At 39.5% G+C, this 23,348-nt stretch overlaps 1 protein-coding gene across 2 annotated transcripts in view; it reads left to right on the top strand.

Annotated features, from left to right (window-relative positions):
* Nucleotides 1–23,348, top strand: part of gpr156 (G protein-coupled receptor 156) — a 108,717-nt gene that overhangs the window by 31,117 nt on the left and 54,252 nt on the right. The window contains exon 1 of one of the 2 annotated variants that reach the window (XM_028800776.2): nt 2,583–2,681. The exons of the other annotated variant lie outside the window; for it this stretch is intronic. The gene's annotated coding sequence lies outside the window, so the exon portion shown is untranslated. Of the gene's footprint in view, nt 1–2,582; nt 2,682–23,348 lie in introns of those variants that run through there. 2 annotated transcript variants of the gene reach the window in all.

Here is a 23,348-nt window from a genome sequence, read left to right as displayed (position 1 = left end):
CAGAGCTTATCATGGCAGGAAGCAACCCTAAATGAGGCATTACAGTCCATTACTGAGCCCACTCAAATGAACATCCACACTGGCATACGCAATTTTTGGTTCCTTAAAGAATCATCCACATAATGGGAGATAATCTTTATTGAGCATGGTATGGATCTAAATAAATAAAGTAACCATGAACAGATGAGGACATATTTGTGAAATCTCAATTTGTTCATTATTTTTAAAGTACCCTTGCATTCTTGATCCGTTAGTATTCTGCCAGGTGGCCTACTATATTACGAATCGACCTGCGGTGGGATGGCACCCTGCCCGAGGTTTGTTCCTGCCTTGCACCCTGTGTTGGGTGGGATTGGCTCCAGCAGACCCCGTGACTGGACTGCATTAGGATTAAAAGTCAAGACGGAGGTAAAAAGCTTAGGGGTAACTGTTGACTATAATCTGAATTTTAAATTGCATATTAATCAGATCACTAGGACAGCATTTTTTCACCTAAGAAACATAGCAAAAGTTAGACCACTTATATCATTGAAAGATGCTGAGAAATTAGTTCATGCGTTTGTTTTCAGTCGGCTAGATCACTGTAACGCAATCCTCTCAGGAATACCCAAAAAAGACATAAATCGTTTGAAACTAGTGCAGAATGCAGCTGCTAGAATCCTTACCAGGAAAAGAAAATCCGAACACATTTCTCCAGTTTTGATGTCACTAAACTGGTTACCTGTGTCATTCAGGATTGACTTTAAAATTCTGCTTATGGTTTATAAAGCCTTAAATAATCTCGCTCCATCTTATACATCGGAATGTCTGACATCTTATATTCCAAATCGTAACCTCAGATCCTCAACTGAGTGTCTCCTTAGAATTCCAAGAGCAAAACTTAAAAGAAGTGGTGAGGCGGCCTTCTGCTGGTATGCACCTAAAATCTGGAATAGCCTGCCAGTAGGAATTCGCCAGGCTAATACAGTGGAGCACTTTAAAAAACTACTGAAAACACATTATTTTAACATGGCCTTCTCATAACTTCACTGTAATTTAATCCTGATACTCTGTATATCCAATTCATTATAATAACTATTCATGGTGGCTCTAAAATCTGTACTAACCCCTACTCTCTCTTCTGTTTCCTTTTCCGGTGTCCTTTTGGTGGTGGCTTGCACCACCACCATCTACTCAAAGCACCGTGATGTTCCAACATTGATGGATTAAAAGCCAGAAGTCTGCATGATCATCATCATCAAGTCCTTCCGTGAGAACCCTAATTACAAAGAGGACTATTTCATTTATGTTAGGTAGAATGCCCAGGGGGGACTGGGCGGTCTCGTGTCCTGGAACCCCTGCAGATTTTATTTTTTTCTCCAGCTGTCTGGAGTTTTTTTTTGTTTTTTCTATCCCCCCTGGCCATCGGACCTTACTCTTTTTCTATGTTATTTTTCTTTTCTTCATTATGTAAAGCACTTTGAGCTACTTTTTGTATGAAAATGTGCTATATAAATAAATGTTGTTGTTGTTGTGACCCTGTGTTAGGATATAGCGGGTTGGATAATGGATAGATATTAAGAATCTTTTTCAAAGCCTAAAGAGTCATTTTCATGTGCTTAGACCCCATCCCAGAATGAAAAGGCTCTTTGTCAAGCAGTGGGTTCAGTCAAGTGCAGTTTTAGAACCGTTATTTTAAAGAGTGTATTCACGTCAGTTCCCAAGCTGGCAGCAAGTTCGGTTTTGAATGTTCTAAATGTGTGTACCACAACACCTGCTAACTTATTCAATGTACCAATAGTTCTCTGTGTGAAAACCTTTTGCAACTTGTGTGCGAAGCTTACTCTTAACAAGTTTCCATCTGTATCCCTGTGTTTTTGTTGAAAAACTTAATTTTAAAAGAACAGCTTGGTCCACGGTACCAATTCACTTCATCATTCTGAACACTTAAATCGCATCTTGATCTCTTTTTGCTTACGTCCAGGTCTGTATAACGGTAAAGTTGTAGATGTAACCAACCCATTCATGAGCGAAGTCATTTCCATTAATACCATTAATAGACAATGGTATCTTAGCACTGATTAAATCGCTAAGAACTGGCTGCAATGAGAACTTACTCAGATAGTCCTCGCCGAGATCCAGAGTGGTGACCCTGTTAGAGAACCCGCAGAAGCAGTTCGGATGTCGAGCAGCCCCCTCGATATTATGCGATGCCAGTTTAACACGACTGGGGACTCGAATCTCCAAATGCATAATGCAAGACGCAACGGGGCAAACATTGAAGTGCAGCGCGTGTAAATGCTTGTGTGTTTATGCGAAGCCTTTCAGTCCGATGATGCACTCTACCGGTTAGAGTTCCTTCTGAAACGAAATGTAAAGCTCACGAGAAGGCAAAGTGCAGCGCCTCTGCCCCTCCTCTCGCCTTAATTACAACCTGAGCTCCAGCTTTCTGCCTTCCTCTCACCCGTTCGTCTTACTTTTTCAGTTTCGCTTCTCGCTCGCTCTTCCGCGCGCTCTCTTTCTTTCTTCAGTAATCCTTGGGAAATTACGATATTGTTTTCCACGCTAGATGGATTCACACTGCTAAAAGAATAAACTTTTTTTAATAACTACATAAAAGGATGGGGCCATTGGCAGAAGACTAGTGGATAAGACACCTGAAGATATTCTTGTAAATGCGCATCCAGAGAGTGGGCTCTCAGGTAAAGGCACACTTTTTATATTACGTGATATACCTGTAATGTAGGAACTGCGTGGCTGCGTTCAGTTGAAGTGAATGAACGATGCCAGCTCAGGGCAGTGCCGTTTTGGGGTGATTTGCAATCTGGTGTTTGCCTGCGCGGCTTGTTTAGGATGAGCACACACTGGCGACTACTACGATCTGATGTGGTTAATCTTCTTATTCTAAGATAACTTCTGGCAATAATGCAAATCTTTGAGTTAGCAGCCTGCGGCTTTGTGCACTGGCATTTCATAAAATTTGAAGACATTCAACCATCTGGGCGCAGATAAAGTTAGCCGTTTCACATTGGAATATCCGTGTCTTTACTGTATATACATGTGCTCATGACTACTGTATTTACACGCCTGTGAATAATGCAGGCTTTCGTTGAGTCGCTAACTCTCGTGAATATAGCGTCCGCGATCGACCCCCCAGTGAACACTAGTCATCAGAGGGCAAATCACCCTCGCCGGGCTGCACGTATTTGGGGTAGGCCTGTTATACTAAGCCTACCGAACACTTACGCGGACCAGTGCTAGAAGCGAGCCGGTACAGTCTTTAAAATATATATATATATTAAAGTTGTCGAAGGGGCTCTTCAATGCGATGCCATAAAGGAACTACTTTGGTTCAAAAAGATCCATCCACATGAAGGTTCCAAAAAGAACCTTTATTTAGATCAGTAACATACGTGAATAACCAAAACTGTGAAATACAAAGTAAGTCAGGATTGTAAACGACTCTTGCTTCATATGTTCAGTAACACAGGCTAAATCCAGATTTTCATAATCTTGCAGCCTACCGCAAATTATATGTGCAGAGAACCCTTCGCAGAATGAAATGGTGATTTGACAGGCGGTGGCTCTATGAGGAAGGAACCACACGGCCCTGTAAAGAACCGTAAAGTGCCATTAAAGAATGTACTCGCCGTTAAATAGGTGCCGGCACCTCTTCCAATTTCACCAACTTGCATCTCATCAAGAAATGTCTTCACGGGGACCAGAGCATGCTTCGACACGGTTTACGTATGTACTGTGCTTTATCGTGCCGGCAACTTCATTTAGGATACGAAACATTTTTAGAAGTATTCACGGGGAAGCCTGCTATCATTGTATCACCATGGTTTACGTACCTACTATGCTTTGTCGCGTACGAGTGAGTGCCGCCACATTTTTGGAAATCTTAATGGAAGAGCCTAACTATTCGATCAGCTGTCATTGTATCGCGACAATTTACTTATCTATGTTTCGCTACCGGCGCCTTTTCTTAGCATAGCAGTGAGCGTTCAGCACCTCTTCAGAAATTGGGGAGGCGGACTATTTGCTCAAATTTAACTGTGTTACCATAAAGAGAGTACCGCCAGTAGTTTGGTTCCACTGCGAGCACGGACACTAGAAGAAATGACAAAACACAAGCCGAGAATCGAGGTGACGTTTCTTTTGCGGCAGTTAAGCACTCCGTCGATATGAATACGTCCTATCATAATCTATATTCATAGAACATTTCCACTCGCAGCGCTATTTAAGTTGCTACAATAACATGTATGCTGTTTATCAGCCATCTGTTCATTCGTGTGTGTGGAATTCAGCATAAGTCACAACGATCCACTTACCTGAGGCGTGAATATACAGAAACGTTTCTTCAAAATGAGTCAGTACCCGTATAAGGTACGGTAAATTTAATAGTAGACACAATACAGAAAACGATCTCTTAATACAATGCACAATGAAAACACTCCACAGATAGATTAAAATACCTCCGTGTGTGACATTTTAATAAAAGCATCGCTTAGCAGTCGTGTTTGAACACAATGCTAACCCCCATATAAATGTGTCACGTTTTTATATTTCTTATTTACTGTTAACACAGTTTCGTGGTGTCCCTGGTTTCATTACCTACTGCCGTGTCTTCCGCGTGGAGACTTTTCACGTCTTCTCGTTTTCAAGTGCGTTTCCAAATTGTGCACTGTCAAAAATAACGGTTCGCTAATGGCCTGCACTTTACTGGGCTGTGTGGTCTTTCACAGAACTATTGCTTGACAATGAGCCATTTCATTGGGGGAAGGCTTCTTTGCATATGAAGTTGGCTCTTTGGGCTTTGAAAAGTCTCCTAATATGTGGACAAAGCAGAAACGTTTAATTTATAGTAGGCGTACAGATCAGTGCAACCTAAAACTCGCCTGAGTAAAATCAGGAACCAATTGGTGTTTTACAAATCTGTTCTCATCTACTCATAGATCCATCCATCCATTATCCAACCCGCTATATCCTAACTACAGGGTCACGGGAGCCAATCCCAGCCAACACAGGGCACAAGGCAGGAAACAAACCCCGGGCAGGACGCCAGCCCACCACAGGGCACACACACGCACGCACACACCAAGCACACACTAGGGACAATTTAAGACCGCCAATGCACCTAACCTGCATGTCTTTGGACTGAAACCAGAGCACCCAGAGGAAACCCATGCAGACACGGGGAGAACATGCAAACTCCACGCAGGGAGGACCAGGGAAGCGAACCCGGGTCTCCTAAGTGCGAGGCAGCAGTGCTTCACTGCGCCACCGTGCCGCCACTACTCATAGATATTTAGTGAAAATGTTACAGATCTAAATAGTGTTTTTGAACCTTCATTTGGATGTTTCTCTTATAAACCTAAAATGCCTTTCCTATGGCAGGGGCACCCATCTCTGAGCCTGGCAGGGCCACAGTGGCTACACGTTTTAATTCTAACAATTTTCCTAAATAGTGGCCAGTTTTTGCTGCAAATGAACTTATTAACTTCATTTAATTAATTTGCTATTTAAGACTTTAAATCAGGGGTGTGCAATGTCTGTCTCGGAGGCTGTAGGTTCTAGTTCCAACCCAGTTGCTTTATAAGAAGTTATTTATTGCTGATGAAGCACTTATTGCTCAAGTGATATTTTTCTGCTTCATGTTAGTTGTCTCTCACTTGTTAAGAGTTCGAACCCTTTAGTCTTAAACCGCTGTATTTACTGTTTTTAATGACTCCTTACTAGTAATAAGATGCACATGACAAAGAAATCGACAGTTTTCATTCTAGCTTGTTTCCATTTCCACCTGTGTGTATTCATCATTCTCTGTTTGGTTTAATAAAGTACTCTGAAGAAAACAGACGAGAAAGTAAAGAACTGAAAATTACTAATCCATTTTAGGCTTCAAATCATTTGGATGATATCATTAGAAAGAAATAAAAAATCAATGATTTAAGAATGACCTGACATTGCGGAGTCAAAATACTAACAAGTCAAGATTATTAAATAAGATCTGTTATTGGCAAGGATTGTTTACTAATTAAAATTTACTGTTTTGAAACAAGACCCAGCAGCCAGTGTGACCCTCCAAGGCTGACACTGCCCACCCCTGCCCTGCTCTGAAGAAGCACTTTGGCACCTTTTGTTTTTAGGAGTGTAGAAAATGTGGTGTTGGGTAGAAGGACAGCTATCCAGAGTGCAAGAGAGTGTCCTTCAAACAGACTTTTGATTTATTAAGGGTCAGTTTCTGCTTCTATGAGTTTTGCTGGATGGGTCGGGCTGCACATTACTGAAAACCTCTGTCTCAGTAATATTTAATAACTTCATAATAAAATGATTTCTGCAGTTTTCCTTCCACATGTACATATAGCATGACAGAATATTCTCGTGACTCTGGTCTGACCCTTTATGATTGCGTGTGGGCTGCCCCGTCCTGCGTGGGTTAGTTCCTGCCTTTGTCCCAGACACTGTCTGGATAGGCTCCATCTCCCCAGACCCAAAATTTAAGAGATGAATGCAGATATGAGTGTTTTGCATCTGCTCAAATTTCAATAACCACTGGACATTCAGGCTTGGATCTGTCTGATTGCGCCTCAATTCATAGTAACATAACACTTAACTCGTTTAGTCCAATTCAGGTTCTGTCTTGGCAGGATCCAACCCTGGATGTGATGTCAGCCCATTACATAGTTGCTGTTTTTCAACATTTTGCCCATTCGGGTCATGTCTGTGCCGTGCTACACTATGTACTGGAGTTCTGTCCAGGGTTAATTCCTACTTTGTGCCTGTGGCTTCCTGCAGTTACATGGATCTGTGTATTTGAGCTCATTGTAAACGGCGCACACTCACAATCAGTTGCAAGATCTTCATTTTAAACTGCTGAATATGTGCTACAAAAACGACTGTTTCTGTGGTCGCAGTTGTTTTGTTCATCTACCCAATTAACAATAAGTCCGAGGCGAGGGAAAGGACTGAACTCCTTGGTGTCGAAAAGAGCCCTGCTTTTCACACTTGCCTGGGACTCTCTTCATCCTCTTCACACACATCTTCCTCAAAGGCGCATCGCTGCTGCAGTTCATAAAGACGCCAGTTTTAACCAAACAATTGGAAATCCCAAGCGGCCAAACAAATAGTTCGCATTCCTGCCCTTTAATTAATTCTCATTAAGTTGCTAAACGGATTGCTTTAGCCCTTTAACACGGGCTGCGCGCTTTGCAATTAATTAAACCTTTTGTGATTTATTCATCCATCCAAATGAGCCAGTTTCTGTAACCATACCGAAAATAAAGGAAAGAGATCTGTATTTTTCCTTTGGGTCGCTTTCTCACAGAAATGCTAGATTATTATTGCTGCCTGGAGTGGGGAGCTTTGCCTTAAGAGATAGAATGAGAGATACTTTAAAATGTATCAAATTTAATTTGCTTTAAAAGTGACAGTTTTTAAAATAAGTAAGGATATCCTCTAGCTCCCAGGGGAGAGTGATGACAAATCTGAAATAAAACATAATGATTATGATATTGCAGAACATACTGATTTTTACACACCTCGCACTGACGTTCTCTTCTGCTCTCCCCACCAGTGTACTGGCATAACTTGATGTTGATGATGGTAATAAACTGATGACTTTGGTGGGACACTGGTTCACCTCACAATCTAGGTTCGATGTCTGACATGGTTGCTGAAATTGTGGAACTTGTAGATTTTTTTCTTCACAAGTGTAGATCTTCTATTGTGGACTGGGGTCTCATCCAGGGATGGTACCTGCCTTATTCGGAAACCAACTTCTGATGTTAAAGAATTCAGAACACATATATGAATGTTTTTTAGGAAATTAAATAACTGCTTATGTTGCCAACCATTTTTTGTATCCGTTTTTTCATACATTGAGAGTTTGAATCTTTCTTGGCATTGGCAAGTAGTAATTACACGCTTAAAAGCAAAGATGTCAAAGTGGTTCTTCAGAATGATGCCACAGGGAATTTATTTTTGTTTCCAGAAGAACCATCTACATAAACGTTCCAGAAAGAACCTTTTTATATATTTACATCTGAAACAGATTCCATAATAGACAATAAAAGATTTGTGAAATACCAATGGGCTCCCGATTTTAAAAAGACTGTTGCTGCATGTAATAATTCAGACTAATTTCAGGTTTTCTTGATATGTTATATATTGCTAGGTAGCCTACCATAGATGAAAGAGTTCGGTTTTGTCCACTTATGAACCTTTTCAAAAACCCCATTTCATATGTAAAGAACCCTTCCTGGAATTAAATCATTCTTTGTCAAATTAAGCTTCTACAAGGAACCACAAAATCTGGTAAAGTGTCACTAAAGAACTATTATTTTTAAGAGTATAGTCCAGGACGGGGATGCTAATCCACCAAAAGTGAACAAATGGCCCAGCCAGGAATTGAAAATGGAAAAACATGTTTTTGATTTGTTGTAACATGAAAAGGGTTGCTGAAAAGAAAACCACCAAAACTTAAAGAAAGCATGAGAAATGTGCCAAGTGGAACTGAGGTTCAGTTACCAAGAAGCATTAATGCTTCCCGCTGCACCACCTCTAAATCTTCTGTATTAAATTATTAAATCGGTATGTTTTTCATTCTTTAACTCCAGGTTTACCACACAGTTGTGTTGTTACATGGGGTCAAATTGTATGAAAATGACACACCTAATAATTAGAGCGCTTGAAGAGCCATACTTACGAGATCCAGCCTTCTGGCAAGCATTCATTCATACTCCTTTCTTGCCAATTCAGTGCCCTGGGTAATCTGGATAAAATTATACTTTAGCCAGTAAACATAGAAATGTAGCCCAGAAGCATTTTATTTTTTTAGAAGAGTACAATCGTGAAACTGTGTATCGAATACTATGGTCAGCAAAACAATCCGAGCAAAACTGAATTTTCAGCAAAAGTTGGTGTTTTGTTTTACAAAAAAAAAAAAAAATTGTGGAACAAACCACGTTTTGCATCCATCGAAATCTGTGCCATTGACACAAGAAAGGTGTTTAGCTTTATCTGAAAATCTTTCCCTGCTTTAATTCTACATGTGTCTGCCTGTCATTTATATGGAAGCATACTAGAGACAGAGGAAAGGAAGGAAAAAACATCTCCATTTTGTAATTAATTCTGAAATTTCAACTTTAATCTTGTGATTAATTTCATGCCACTAATGGACAAATGCAGGGATATTGGTAGTTACAGCAGCAAGCAATTCAGAGGGCATGTTGTTCTGCAAGGCCTGGTGAGACTGTTGATCGAGCTGATTGGCCCTAAAGGTGTGGAGTTTAGACAGGCATGGCAACTGAGAAGATGGCACTATCACACCCGACGTCCAAATGCACTGTGGTTTGTAGACTCCTTTTCTGATAAACTGAAGTCATATGGTATTGTAATCCATGGCTGCATTAGTACATAAGAACATAAATTTGACAAACAAGAGGAGGCTATTCAGTTCATTAAGCCCATTTGTTTAACTAATAGCTAAGCTGTCCCAATGTCTCATCCAGACACTTTTTGAAGTTTGTTAAGGTTTGTGTTTCAACTACATGTTTCGGAAGTTTGCTCCCTATTAACACCAACTCTTTGGTAAAGAAGTGCTTCCTGACTTTAGTCCCAAGTACACTTCCACTTAATTTATTTTGGTGTCCTCAAGTATGTAAGTCACTCTTATGCTGACGGAATTCTGCTGGATCTAGTTTATCAATGCCTTTGAGGATTTTGAAAACCTGAGTTAGTTTGTCACGTAGTCTCCTCTGCTTGAAAATAAACCAGTTTAATTCTCCAAGCCTGTCAGAGTAGGACATGTCCTTAAGTCCTAAGATGCACTTTGTTGCTCTCCTCTGCACAGCATAGAGTGGTGTTGTGTCTTTCTTGTACCTTGGTGACCAGAACTTCACCCAGTACTCCATATGTGGTCTTACTAGTGCATTATATAGTTTGGGCATAACGTCCCTTTACTTATATTCAACAGTTTTTATGATATAACATTTTATTTGCATTTGGAATTGCTTCTGCACATTGCTTAGTTAATGAAAATGATGTGTCAACATAAACCCCAAAATCCTTTTCAGAGTTTGCTTCCCGTAGTATAGAGTCTCCCATCTTGTATTTATAATTTATGTTCCTTTTCACCACGTGGAGCACTTTTCTACCATAAACTGCATTTTCCAAGTGTTTGTCCAGTTTTCAATCTTTTTCAGGTCTCTTTGAATTCTTTTTGCTACCTCCTCAGTGTCCGCCATCCCTCCATCAATGTCATTAATATAAATCGGAAAAGTAACAGCCCAAGGTCAGGCACCTGAGGAAGTCCACTGATGACCTTACTCCATGTGCATCATTCTCCTCATATCTGTACACTTTGTCTTCTGCCAGTTAACCAACTAGAGATCCAGTTTTGAAGGTTACCTCTGATGTCTACAACTTCCAGTTATGGTGTGGGGCTATATCAAAGGCATTTGGAAAGTCTAAGTAAATTATGTCACCATTGATGGCTTCAGCTGCTATGTCTTGTAGCAGGAGGCATACACCACTAATAATGATCCAAAAGTTCTTTATAAACATCTTTATTTTGATAGTTTCAAAGTTGGAGTGGATACTCAAAGCAATTACACACAGATAGAGGCACAGAAAATGGACATGTGGAAAATATCCACATGTCCACAGTTTCTTCGAAATAAATCGCAGTAATAAATTTGCAGGTGAACAGAATTCTATTTATGAATGCAGCACCACAAATCGGGAAACAAGGTGTCTTGTTTTAACCGATAAACTAATGCATAGCATACACAAACCCACCTTCAAACAGTTAAACTCATCCTTGCACTGATTCATATGTGCTGTCTCATTCATATTTACAGAAGGTATTATTGCAAGATTATGAAATATGTGATCAAATTTTATCTTGACATTTCAACTTTAATCATGATATTAACTATGAGACTAAGGTATGAATTTCTTGACTATAATCGAAATTTTGACTGTAATCACAAAATTAAGTCACCGTTGCCCTAACTTTGTTTTTCTTCCTGTGTCTCTAACACACTTCTGTACATTTCTCTAGAGATCTTTATTTAAATAGAAAAGGGAAAACAAATCTACCTGTCATGTGTAGAAATTTTGTTGAGCCGTCAGATGTGTTCTGGTAGTACAATCCCCACTTTACCAAATAAGATGGCAATCTTGGCGATTTTCAGTCCTAAAGATGCCTCAGACATTAAAAAGATTGGCACATCTCCAACCTCTTCTGCAGAAATTAAGAAATGGGAAGATGCACTTGCTAGGTAAAAATAACATTAAATAGGCAGGGCACTTCCCATGTAGTGAGACTGAAATGTGGGGGGAAAAAAGTATTATGCACGATAGTGTGTTTATGTGTGTTTTTACATGGAAAATATGTAATATTCTATTTACGTAGTACTTTGTCCTCCTTGGCATGTATTCTGGGTTTGGGTTCAACTCAAGAGTCCCCCTATTGGTGACAGCCATTTTTAAAACGTAACATTCTCAAACCTGCTGAATAGAATTCTGGGTCATGGGAGCCAGACACTACCGCAGCAGCAGTTCAGGACAGGACAGCAGTCTATAACAAGTCACATTCTCACTGTGCTAGCTTGGAATTGCCAATTAAACTAACTGATCTGCTAGGAACCAATTATTCCAGGATCTTTGGCTACATGCTAATCACTGAGCTCTTGTGCTGCTACTAAATAAATCATGTCAGAGCTTTTTTCTTCACTTTTAATAAGATAATGTAACCAAAAATATTTTAATTGGAAAAAAAATCAATTGGGGAAAATGTAAGTAAAAGTAATAATGTTTGTATGATTTGGTTACGTAACTGTGCACAGACCTTAGCTAATATTGCATGGAAGGACCATTTGTGTTGATTCTAGCAGGAAGTCTTTTGGGCTCAGTCTGCATCAATTTAATAATAATAATGATAGGTTTTAGTTATATAGTGCCTTATCCTAGACCGAAGGTCACTTTACAAAATAAATAAATAAATACACAGAAGAATAAATGATGAAAGATTATTTACAGTATAACCTCAAAAAGTTTCTAATATCAGAAATGTAAGGATAAAATAAGAAACAGTTAGAATAATGAAACAAAACTAGGTACTGCTGCTGAGACATTTTTTATTTCCTGAAATATGACATACTTCAACTTGCCCAAGTTTAGCTGGTTGTTGCTGATTGCTTTCCCATTGAACATGCTGAAAAAGTAAAACTCACGAGGCAATTGTTTTGGGGAGTGGGCCGACCATTGAACTCCACTAATGGTCTGTTTTCCAGCTGGTACACCATGTATTCAGGGGGCTGAGCAGGCAGAGGTATTTCATGTCACTGTCATGTATTTCATGTCATGTATTTCATTTCATGTCACTTCACCTTCTTCTGCTGGAAGAAGGTGAAGTTCAATTTGTCTGGAGTGGACTGTAACACAAACTTCTGAAATGATCTGGTTTTACTGAAACACCAATCCAAACATCAGTTTTTAAATTATGGAGTGGTCTCTGTTGGAACATAATAGATTTCCTAAAAAACAATATTGTGTATCTGCATGCTGACATATTGTGACAGATTAAATCAGGCTTCAACAGTCAAATAGCAGTAAAATGGGCCCACAAATTCTCCCACAGTCATGTTCAAGATCCATTAACAGCAAGCCACACACTTCTCCTTGTCATGTACGCTTAGTTCATGGAAAACGCTGATACTTTATGACTTCAGTCACAAATTATGAAGTACACATTTACATGACCTTCATGACACACCCGTCTGTTGAGATATTCACAACTTTCACTTAGCACAGCTGGATTTTGAAAATTTATCCCATTCCTTTTTACAGAAAAGTTCAAGCTCAGTCAAATAATGAGGCAGAATCATCTTCAGGCGAAGCCAGAGATTTTTTTATAAGACTGATGCCTAAGCTTTAACTGGGCCACCGAGGACATCAATCTACTATTTTTAGGACATTAACTTATTAAATTGGCTGTACGCTTCAGATTACTCTCCTGTTGAAAGGTAAAAATTATGTTTAACTTCCTTTGTTGCCACAAAAAGGTCCAGTGTGACTATAACACCACATGAAATTATTCCAGGAGCTAAGCAGTGTCTATGTCCACTATAAATCACCTCGGCTCTTGTGTCGAGGCAAAAACGCATGTGATTTTCAGACTGCTTATTATCTATTGGTTTGGGAACATATTAGAAGGGGAAAGAGATATTTATGTATAAAAGACAGGAACACAAAAAATATTAAAGGACCTGTACCCTTCTGATAAAATGTTATTTATGGCAAGATCTTTGCACAGAATCGGATACTGTCTGAAAACACACATAAGAGATTTTCAGATGGGCAAATATTACCCAACGTTAAACACAGAGGAGCCTTTGGGTAATGGATCACACTTGTACATACATGTACCAAAGTAAAATGTTAAAACCAAAGGAGCATCTGTTGCACTTTGTGGGTGATGAACTGCAGAGCAGCTCCAGACAGAGAAGAAGGAAATTATAGTAGTAAAATGGCTAATTACTTTACAATAAAAAAGGTATAGCAGAGTATACTCAATTTGAAAATGCCGTGATAACAAAGTCCAGGGCTACATTATTTAAGGAAGCAGTACCAAATTCTTTGGAGTCATTAGACATACTTAATGATGTTAACTAAATAGTACGCTAAATAAACATTAAAATAGTGCAGATTTTCAGAATTTAATATCTACACTCCACTCAAGGTGCATGCACAACAGCTTTGCTAGTTTACAAAGATGATAAACAGCAAGTCATCATCACATCATCATCACCTGTTTAACAGCTATTTTCTAGGTTTACTCTGGTTAACTGGTCGCCTCTAAATCTTTTTCCTCCACTCTCTGCTGTCTTGGGAATCCTTTGGAGTAGTCCCACTCTTTTCCTATCATCTGTTTCTTCACACAAATAATCATAAACACTTAGAATTAATCACCAAGTAGTGTGGTTGAGGCCGGCACTTCAGGAATATTCAAATCTCAATTCATTGTTACTTTGAAGACTCTCTAGGTGACAAGGGTTAGCAAGCTTCTCCGTCAAAGTTGTCCTAATGCTCAAATCTAATACAACCTCCAGTCACATCTTCTTCAACATCCTTCTGGGTCTCATCCCCTCCAACCCCATTTTGGTACACATCTTCACTCAGTCATCCTCATCTTTTCATTTAACATGTCCAAAACACCTTAATACAAAACTAGCAAATCGTGCTTGCTAAAAATTTTGCAAGAATAAAAGCGTTAATGAAATGATGATGAGGGAGAGAAGAACATCACACGTTACAGTAAGAAAGGAGATTATTTTAACAAGTAGTGACTTGTGAGAGGACTCAATATTAGAATAGTCACATGATTATGGGATGTTATTATAGTCACTTATAACAGCATGAATATTTACAATACAAAGTGTAACATGAACAGGTTAACAGAACATATTGGATAAGAAGAGAAATGCAAGGCACATGTAAGTCAGTATGTGTGAAGTGTGGCTGTCAGGTAATGTAGTATACCAACATCTATAATAATTGACAGAAAATGCAATTTGTTGCATAAACGTTATTGTCCATGAAAATATTCCTCTATATGTAACCTGCAAGTAACTGTACGTTTAACCTGGGTTTCAGTCTAACTCCGGAAAATGTAGTGTACAGCTGGCCATGAGTAAAAACAGGGCCTGGCAAATAAACTCCAACATTATTAAATGTTTGTTGTTCTGACTTGGTTATAGTCATACATTTTGCTGAATGAATGGGGAATTGCCTGCGCCATAATATAAAGAGAATATCTTGTTTTGAGTTGTCAGTGTTATGGAATCCCTGTAGATTTTCCATCATAATGTTTCTTGTTGTCTAGTAGTTTGTCACTGCTCTTCAGAAATGTTTTGTGTGTAAATTGTTTTTCATTAACTGTCTAGGTGCAAGACTTGCTGCCGCTGATCTCAGATAATGTCACTCTGTTGTTTGTCATACATTGTCTTTGTTGTTCTAAGTCCTCTTGCCTGTGCTGGTTAGTCTGGCGTGATGTAGATGTTTCTGCTTCTGTGCGTTGATGTGAGTATGTAGGCCGGCGAGACCGTTTCTGTTGGTCGCAGCTAGGCTGTATATGCCTTTTCATTTTCTCAGGAGGCTTACGTTGAAGTGAAGGAAAAAGGAGGTGTAAAATGGTAGTGTCATAAAGCAGTTTTGGTCAGTAGCAACATATGCACCGAATAAACTGTCAAATACCACAATCGATAATTGGTCACATTGAAGAATTGAAGACTTGAAGATAAGCCTAAGACCAAAACTCTGCCAGGAACACAGATTCCGCGCCATTGTTGTAGAGGGATATAGTAGTTGTGGCAACCATTGTTTATATTGAGCACAGACGGACACAAGTGAAATGATATAAGGATATGATGAGCAAGTAACTTAGAATGCTTCTACCCACAAAGAAAAGAATGAGGCCTACCTTCAAATGTATGGTTTCATGGCACAAACCCAAACTAGTAACCTTTACCTTGGCATCCCAATATGACTATACTTACCTTCTGCTCTAGTCTCTCCCATCATACACTCGCAAGGAGAGACAAAGCAGGAAGCACCTACCACCATAAAGGTCTTGCTATATTTTCATGGAAGTGATTAAATTTTCTTCCAGGGTCCATATTTCCACTATATTATAATATAGGCTATATCATATGGACAAAAGTTTGTAGACACCCTTCCAAACTTTTGGGTTCAGATGTCTCTGCAGCATCCATTGTTAAAAGGTATATAAAATCAAGCATATAACCATGCAATCTCTACTGACAAATATCAGTATTAGAATGAGTTGTACGGAAGAGCTCCGCATCTTTAAATGTGGCACTTGTCAGTAGGTGAAATTTCTGATCTGCTAGATCTGTCTTGGTCAATCGTAAAAAGTGTCTATGAGCAACAACCGCTCAACCGTGAAGTGGTAGACCACTCAAACTCAGAGTGGTGTCTCGGAGAGATGAAGCACAAGGGATGTAACAATCCTAACCTGTTGCATCACTCACAACCGAGTTCTAAACGGCCTCTGGAAGCAACATCAGCACAAGAGCTCTGTATCTGGAGATTCATGAGATAAGTTTCCATGGCCAAGCAGCTGCACACAAGCTTGAGACCACTGCCAAGCACAATGCCAAGCCTCCACTGGAGTAGTGCAGAGCACACCACCATTGAACTCTGGAGCAGTGGAAATGTTTTCTCTGGAGTGAGGAATTACACTTCACTATATTGTAGTCTGATGATTCTGGGTTTAGCAGATTTCTACTATAAAGGTTGGTGGAGGAAGGATAACGGTCTGGGAATGTTTTTCAGAGTTTGGGTTAGGGCCTGTCGTTCCAGTGATGCTGGATACGGTTAATGTGAAGTTAGTGATTTTTTTTTTTTTTTTCAAAAAATCTCTGCACACTGGGAAAACGTCTAAAGACTGGCAGCTAACAAATGTTATCCTGTTGAAAGGGTGATTGGGCTGATCCAAGTACCAAGAGGCCAGTAAGTTAATGTGCATCACAGGTTTATTTATGGAAGGAATCTGTAGCTGCCTCTTTTAAAGGATCTCAAAAAAATTATTCTTCTACAAACCTAGACTTTTCTTGTTTAACTTCAGTTGTTTTCTCTACTTAAAGGTTGTGTTGCTTCTCTAAGGCAAACATGTATAGGCTTTACTTAATACATTCAGCAGATTCTACAGTATATGTATGGCACATTCAATATGGTCAAGACGATATGAGATATGGTGTGTTCAATAAAACACGTTATGTTACATACAGCAGGGCACGGTTTGAAACTGTGGTGCAGATTTCGCACAAATGTAACCTTTTTCGTGCAAAGAACCATAGACTCCTAGAATAAATTCCATCCATCCATTATCCAACCCGCTATATCCTAACCACAGGGTCACGGGGGTCTGCTGGAGCCAGTCCCAGCTAACACAGGGCACAAGGCAGGAAACAAACTCTAGGCAGGGCGCCAGCCCACCGCAGTAGAATAAATTACCAAGTACAAATCTTGATGTTGTTTTGGACAATCTATGTGAATAGAATGAATGAGCTTGTTGGGCTGAATGTTCAAATGTTCTAATACAAAAACATTTTACGCATTTGTGTGCCTTCAGCTTTTTGGTAATAGTCTGAGTAAGGCCCTTTTCCAGCATACCTGTGTCTTTGTGCACAAAGACAAATCCATAAATACTTGGTTTGAGAAGTCTGGTTTGGAGAAACTTGACTGACCTGTGCAGATCCCTGACCTCAACCCTATTAAACCCCTTTAGGATAAATTGGAATGTCAATTTTTCAGTATTAATTGGCCATGGTTTTGGAATGGGATATCCCATAACCTCATGTAGGTGAGATGGTCAGGCATCCACAAACTTTTGTCCTTGCAGTGTGTTTTATAGAATGGTAATCCTAGTTGCAAAGGTGGATGTTAATGGCATACCTCCTCCATTTCCCTCCCCAAGTCTAGCCATGAAATGGTAACACTAGTCATGATCTACCCTTGTTGTGCACTTGTCTGGGTCCAGCTGAGTGGCTAGTAAAGCACAGATGTTCAGTGTAAGGTCTTCAGATGTTTACTTGGCCCATATTTTGCAACAAATGGCATTTTTGTTTTGCCCTTTTTTAGGGAGTACCACGCACTTTTAATAGACATTTACTGAATAAACACACTCTGATGTAATTCAACTTTTAGTGGTGTAGATAATTAAAATAAACGTAATTCTTTACATACAATAGCAATTTTAAAGGCTGGTAAAAATATTTCATATAAAATCATAATTAGTAAGAGGTTATTATGATGCTACATGTACACATGTTTTATAAATAGACCAATTACAGCAGGAAAGAAGTGTATATACAGGTAAAATTCCGTTATAATGAACTGCCAGGGACCTAAAAAATATTTAGTTGTAACCCTAATTTCGTTGTAATGAGATTCTGTATTTGTCGCTATAGTGCTTTCTTTAACTTGCGTCCAGGCGTTTGCAATCATTTCAATAGCTTCTTTCGCGTTAATTTTAATCTTCTCCTGTCTTCAAGTTATGCTGACGAGAATTTTTCTCAGCATTTCCTTGCGATAATACACTTTCAGGTTGCAAACGATGCCCAAACCCAATGGCTGAAGCACTGCTGTGCAATTGGGTGGAAGGAATTCAACACAAACATTATCTAAATGTGGAAGCATGTTGTGGGCAGCACAGTTTTCAATCAGAAGCTGAATCATCCGTTGCTGGGGCAGGGCAACAGCAGGTTCACAGCGCTGCAGTGAAGCACCACAGAGGCGAATCCTAAAAGATCGTGGTCACGCTATAAGTCACTGTCTTACACACCAAAACACCAGGCTGAGTCTCAGTACTTTAGCAAAACCAGCTTTATTCAGCTTGAAACAGGGACAGCACAGTTCTGTATTGTAGCAGGATCTGCCACTCTCCTATAAACAGACACAGCAGTCAGACAGGGTCATGGCCAGGTTAATGGCCAAGCAATACTGTTCCCTGCATTTACAATGTTCTTTGCATCACCCATCGAGATCTTTTCTGTTTGTTTGCTTCAGTGAAGAGTCGCAGCAGAGCTGTGAGCCTGCTGTTGCCCCGGCAACAGATAAACACTCTTCCACAGACCCGGTGACGCACTTCGGGACGCTCTTCGGCGTGTTGTCCAGTTGGTGGAGGTCCCAAGAGAGTTTAGAAACCTCACATTTTCTTGAATGAGTGCCGCATTAATAGGAAAGTTTCTTGAACGAGCATCACTGAACCACATAAAAACGGCTTTTTCGGTGTTTTCAAATGCAGCAGTTCGCATACGTTTGCAACCCAAGATTTTTCTTCTTTTTTGCTTGATCTTTCAAGAAAGTTGACCGTGTCGAATGCGAAATTCCAAATTCACTGGCAACATCTTTTTTTCTTTTTGCCGCAGTCAAGAGCTGCAAAAATGTAAAGTTTTTTTTTTCTAAAATGAACGGTTATCGTGGTTTAGTGTCTGCCATTTCTATAGGAGGGTGACAATGAGTTAAATTCCAATGGATGTTTATCAAATGTTGATGAAGGTATCACTGAAAACCACCGAAAACAAAAATAGCAAAAAAAAAATAGTATGAGGAAAGTCAGAAGAAAGAAAAAAAAAATGAATCCCTAGCCATTACTACAAAAACTCCCACTGTTCCACTCCATTTGAACTAGTGTGGTGCTGAGCTGTCGCCCATTGCAGGGCTGTGTTCAGGTCCTAATTTAATGGGATCCTGAGCTGGTTCATCGTGTGATGGATACGGCAACACTCTGTATCAGCGCATGCTCCCAACCTCCCTCCCCCCCCCCCCCCCCCCCCCCCCCTCTCTCTCTCTCTCTCTCTCTCTCTCTCTCTCTTCTTGTTGATTTTTAATTGATTTTCAGTTCTAATGAGTTTTATCTGGGAAAAATCATTCAAATTATATCGAGGAAGGCAGCCATTTTCAACCAAGAACACATGACCACAGTGAGCTTCAATATTTAGATCTGTTAGAAAAAAGGATTTTGCTGATCCTGTACATTCTTCTCATTCTTCTTCTCTTGTACTGATAAATTTGAAATTGCACTACGTTTATAAAAAATTTTGAAAATGTGAAATTGTTTTGATTAGGAGTTTCAAGCATAATGAAAGAGTACAAGGCCTCCAAAATAACCCACAAAATCAGGCCATGACCTTTACTGGCCCACCCAAACAAGACTCATCCAAATCGGTTGGCTCATCAATTGCTACCTACAGGCTTCAGCCTACACAGGCCCAAAACAAGAAACTGGTTTTAAAAGGTGAATAATACATGCTAAGTCCCAAAGTATATCAAAATGTATTACAAGGGACTGTAAAACTCTGGTTTGTAGAGACAATCCAAAGCAAGGAATCTTTATAAAAGAAGGATTTAGTTGTTACAAAAATAGAAAAAGGAGAAGTTGGGGTACAAAAGATTTGCCTAAAAGGCAACATAAAGTGAACCAGTCCAGATACACCACCCAAATGGTAAAATTCAAGAACACAAAACCCAATAATTATCATCCTTCAAGCTTCCTAACCCACTTTTCCAGGGTTGTGGGGCAGCTGGAACTGGACAGGGTGCCAGCCCATTGTGGGGCAAACATACAAACACACACACACACACACACACACACACACACAGGTCAAGTTAGAAATATCAATTCAACTAACCTACCTGTGTTTGGACTGTGGAAGGAAGCAGCATAGAAATGGGGAGAATATTCATACTATAAGCAGGGAGCACCCAGGGCATAAACCCCGGTTCCTTGTTGAATGGTAATGGCACCACCATGCCACCCCAGAAATATATCAGATGAAAACAATATTCACACTCTTCACTGCAAACTCAATGCTCCACTACTGGGTTCTTTTTCTGTCTCACTTATAATGGCAGAAGGACAGCACAGCAGCTGTTACGTCAGGGTGGATGGGCCACGTAGGGCTTCATTCCTAAAGTGTTTGGCAACACATTTAAAAAAAAAATACATAAATAAATAATAATAATAAAAAAGTGACAACAAATTATAAAAAAAAAAAAAAAACAGAAATAACATTAAAACATGAAAACTAATATTTCAAGCATAACAAAAAGAACAATAAAACAGAAAATAAACCTGAGCCAGGGAATAAAACCTAACCGTAGCATACAGTAACAGGAGTAGTACATGTGTCGGACAGTTGGATTATCATTACGTCTGACTGGTCTTTGTCTTTGTCTACAACACGTTTGCTTTTGAAAATGAATTCTGAAATGGAACTTGACATGAATCTCAGTTTGGTATATGGGTGCATGTGCTGTCTGGATGTAGCCATTCATTTTGTAGCCTGGATGCATTGGCACAACCTTATTGTTAGGAGACATTAACCCCCATTGCTAATCATACAATATGAGACCTGTCATGTAATTGTCCTGCCTCAATTAACCGTACTATGTATTTTAATCCAATTTCTGCATTATGACATAATTGCACTGGACAGATTTTTTTCAGCATGAAGAGATCATTACAGCTACTAAAAAAACCAAAGCATCACCTTTTGTGGAACTATACGTGTAGCCCTTAACAAGAACACTTTTGCAATTGCTTAAAGTAGGGATTCCCAAACTTGGTCCTGGGGACCCCCTGTGGCTGCAGGTTTTTGTTTCAACCAACTTCTGTATTTATTTGGACTCCTAGCCCAATTAAGTGAGTCGTTGTTTCCCAGTCTCTGTGTTTTGGAGTCAATGGAGAAATAACAAAACTAAGTTTGGTACATTTTGTAAGAGGATAGTTAGTTGTGTTTTTTTTTTTTTATTAAACTTCTTAACACTTTTCAGCCTGATTTTCATTCTGCTTTTCCAGATGTTCTGATTGTTTAATTTATTATCTACACTACTAATTAGCGGGTCTGACGCTAAAGTTATTGCAGCCTTTCATCATTCAGTGTTTACCTGGCTGTCAGTTCTGTTTGTTTTCATCTTCGTTATTAGGATACAATGAAGGGTGCAAACCGCACATAAAAATAACAAAACAATAGGACAACAACAGAAGAGAGGTAAGCATTTAGCAAAAGTGGAAATATTTCTAAATGTCTTATAATGTAAAAATCATACTGCTGTACTTTTCTAAAGGCAGAATAAGATGAAGGAAAAAAGACAATCTAAATAAATGAGATCAATTATAATCACTAATTGTGAATTTGGCTGGAATAAAAACCTGCAGCCTCAGTGGGTCCCCAGGGCCGAGTTTGCGAATCCCTGGCTTAAAAAAACATTTACAGCATGTAGGTTGTAAATAATGAGACAGATTAGTCAGTAGGATTTTTGGAGCTCCAGAGGGGGAATCCTCATTTAATGCAGGTTTTATGCAGGAAAAAATATACTGTATATATTGAACAGGTGTCGGTTTGGTATCCCCTATTGGTTTCTGGATGGAAGTCGAAGAAAAATGGGAGAGTCTTTCTGTCTCTGTTTCTCTCTCTGTTGAATGACATACTCCTTTTGGTCACATAATCTTTTTATTTTGGTTAAGAAGAGGAAGTGATGCCAGGCTTCTTCCCGCTGCTGTTCCTCCATTCTAAAGAGAGAAATGGAAAATGTGAGACCAGACATTCCACCCTGCTGCCAGTGTCCCAGTGCACACTAACATTCACTCCTGTACCAATTGTACTTGTGTGACAAAATATAGTGACTATGTTTGCACTGTCGTTTTAGAGGTTGTGGTTCTATATATGCTGCATGGAATTGCTTAGAAGTAAGAAATGGCTCACCAATTCTTATCGAGGCAGTGGAGTTTGAGATCATTGGTGATGTGCTGTACCTAATAATGATTAGTAAGTACACTTGGTGTCTGATTTTTATTCTGAATGTGTGTGACTGAGGTTATGGTAGATCGTCCTGATGCTAGATATACTAGCTTACCTGTGGGAATTCATATGATGTTACTGTGCATTTGTTCTACTCTATGGTCAGAGCAGCACTGCTAACACATGGAATCTGCTTATTACTTCACAAACCATCGGACCTTCTTTTATTAGTTTATGCTATAACATGCATATGTTCTAAGCTTGCAATGGCTAAGTGAACTGCAAAAGGCTGCAGAACCCCAGCTCTTCAACAGGCCGGCAGAACCTTGCTCAAAATGCCACTCCACAAGGCACAGCTGACCATATGCATCAAACTTAGATTTCAAATCGGGGAAAGCTGGCCAGAAACCAGGCATGCTTAAGAATAAAATAAAAGTCGTAAAACAGAATCAATGCAAGGAGCAGGCATGAGACAAATTAAAGGAAGTCAAGCAGAAACCCTAAAAGTACAGAAACATGAAGTAAAAGGCAGAATCCTATGAGAAGTATAAAAAGTAAAAATACAAAAAACACTGGTGAGGTATCCAAAACACCTGGCAGAAATTACTCATCAGAAAACCGAGCAGAAAAAATGGTAGAACAAAAGGCACAGGGAGGCTCGAATGGTGGATTTTGCAGAGGCACAAAGGTACAAATGTAGGAGTGAAATCCTTGATTGAGCCCCTCAGTTTCATTTCGCCCACTGTCCATCATGTGACTACTGCATAACAGGTGTGGCGTAAAAACAGCCACAGATAAGATGTGCTGGAGAAAATGATCATAAAAAATGGGGACCTGGAGCAAGGGCTCCAACCCATTCCTGGCCTAAAGTACAAATTAAAGGGTGAACATCATGGGAGAGCGTAATTCATTTTCAATTTTGTTAAATACATCTTGCAATAAAAAAATAATGTAATGAGTGGATTCCTTGGCCTTCAAATCCTAGGCAAAGATGTTTGAAAAAAAATTTAAGAGATCAAGGAATAGTCAGAAAAG

The sequence above is a fragment of the Erpetoichthys calabaricus genome, chromosome 4 (genome assembly GCF_900747795.2).
Source record: "Erpetoichthys calabaricus chromosome 4, fErpCal1.3, whole genome shotgun sequence".
Lineage (NCBI taxonomy): Eukaryota > Metazoa > Chordata > Cladistia > Polypteriformes > Polypteridae > Erpetoichthys > Erpetoichthys calabaricus.
This window is presented reverse-complemented; position numbering and strand designations above follow the sequence as displayed.